The sequence below is a fragment of the Tenrec ecaudatus genome, chromosome 15, assembly GCF_050624435.1.
Source record: "Tenrec ecaudatus isolate mTenEca1 chromosome 15, mTenEca1.hap1, whole genome shotgun sequence".
Taxonomy (NCBI): Eukaryota; Metazoa; Chordata; class Mammalia; order Afrosoricida; family Tenrecidae; genus Tenrec; species Tenrec ecaudatus.
The window spans coordinates 69198818-69201153 of NC_134544.1; the positions used below are offsets into that span (position 1 = coordinate 69198818).

The 2336-nt window shown below is 44.4% G+C and overlaps 1 pseudogene; it reads left to right on the forward strand.

The window, feature by feature from the left end:
- Positions 1–1659: 1659 nt before the first annotated feature.
- Positions 1660–1847, forward strand: LOC142428212 (U1 spliceosomal RNA; annotated as a pseudogene).
- The last annotated feature ends 489 nt before the right edge of the window (positions 1848–2336 follow it).

Consider the following 2336-nt stretch of genomic DNA (forward strand, 5'->3'; position numbering starts at 1 on the left):
CTTGGATATTGACTAAGGAAAACTAAGAATCAATGCATTTGAATTGTGGTGCTGAAGAGGAACACTGTAACTATCGTCGACTGCTAAAAGGACAAACAGATCTGTATTGGAAGACGTAAGACCAGAGCACTCCTTAGAAGTAAGGATGGCAAGACTTCATCCTACATACTTTGGAAATATTGTCAGGAGAGACCAGTCCCTGGAGAAGGCATTGTGTTTGATAAAGCTGAGGAGTGGCAAAAATAGGAAGCTTTATTTTGTTTTCCTTTAAAAAAACATCATTTTATTGGGGGCTCTTACAGCTCTTACAACATTCGATACATCAATTGTATCAAGCATATTTGTACATATGTTGCCATCATCTTTTCCAAGACCTCTTCTACTTGAGTCCTTGGTATAATTTTCTCTTTTTTTCCCTCCCTTCTCCATCCTCCCTTCCTCATGAATCATTTATCAATCATTTTTGTTATTATTTTGTATCGTACAATGTCCTTTGTGTCTCTTCACCCACATTTCTGTTATTCGTCCCCTTAGGAGGGGGTGCTATATATCCAACCTTGTGATGAGTTCCCCCTTTTCCCGCCGTCCCGGGCCATCCCCCTACTCTCATGATGTAGCTACTCCCACTACTGTTCCTGAGGGGTTTATCTGTCCTTAATTCCATGTGCCCAGAGCTCTTATCTGTACCAACGTGTGTTCTCTGGTCTAGTCAGATTTGTAAGGTAGAACTGGGTCATGGTAGTCCAGGGGGAGGAAGCATTAAGGAACTAGAGGAATGCTGTGTGATTCATCTGTGATATACTACACCTGGAACCATTCCTTCCTTATAACCCTTCTGTGGGGAGATATGCAATTGATATCCAATTGTCTACAGATGGGCTTTGGGTCTCCACTCCAACCCCTCTTGTTTGCATCGATATAGTTGTTTGTTTTAATCTTTTGATACCTGATACCTGTTCTCATTGACATCTCGTGATCACACAGGGTAGTGTGCTTCTTCCATGTAGGCTTATTTGCTTCCCTGCTAGATGGCTGTTTGTTTGACTTTAAGCTTTTAAGACCCCAAATGTTGTATCTTTTGATAGCTGGGCACCATTCACTATCTCCACCACATTTGCTTATACACCCATTTTGTCTTCAGCAATCGTGTTGGGAAGGTGAGTATCAGAGTACCAGGTTATCAGAACAAAGTGTTCTTGTGTTAAGGGAGGCCTTGAGTAGAGACCCAAAGTCTGTCTGATATCTTAATATTTAACATATAAATACATGTACATTGGTCTCTATCCCTTTCATTAAACATTAATATATTTACATATATACATGCCTATAGTGATACTTCTGTAAATAGCTTTTGCCTCCAATTTCTTTCCTCTACTTCCTTTCACCTTCCTCCTATCCCACAATCATGCTCACCCACCATTTGACTCTTGGTAATTCCTCTCGGATACATTGCACTTGCCAGGCATTATACACCCTCCTGTTCCCTGATCTGTGAGTTTGTTGGCTCCCTATTCCCCCTCTCCACCACTTCCTCTGCCCTGTCCCCCAACACAGCTCCCACTGCTGGTTACATTGTTTTCTCTTTGGGATTGTTCATCCTGCTTATTTTATATAGAGACATAGGGCAAAAGAAAAGCAAAAATAAACAAAGCAAAACGAATACTTACCTGGCAGGGGAGATACCATGATCACGAAGGTGGTTTTCCCAGGGCGAGGTTTATTCATCCATTGCATTCCGGATGTGCTGACCTCTGCGATTTCCCCAAATGTGGGAAAATAGACTGCATCATTTGTGGTAGTGGGGGACTGCAGATCAGGTCTGATGAGGTGCCAAGCCCTGTCCCCCAAGTCAGAAGTCTATTTTCAGGATTCCTTGGGGACTTGGTTACTTTGCTGCCCTGTTGCACTTCCTTTGATTTCACCCCGCGGTGTATGGGGCAAACTGGGCATACTTTCTGCACAGTGTCTCCAGTGCTGTCCCCAGTAGCACTAGGGTTCAGCGAAGGAATCCCATGTCTCCTGGTGGGGCCAGCCACACGGTCCTCTGTGTGGATTGGCTGCTCCAAGCAGGGATGTCGTCCCCAGGGTTTGGTGGGCCATGATGAGATTCTCACTCTCACTCTCACTCTTGCTTGCTCTCTCCCTCATAGTTTGGGTCTGGACCTCATCGTGTGGGTCTGGACAGATCAGCAAAGAGCAAGGTTCTTGAGAAGATTGATTGACACAATGGCTCCATCAGTGGGCTCAACCCTGGCAATAATTATGACGATGGCACGGGACCGGGCAGTGTTTGGTTCAATTGTACATTGGTTATGGGCCGGAAGCAATTCGATGAC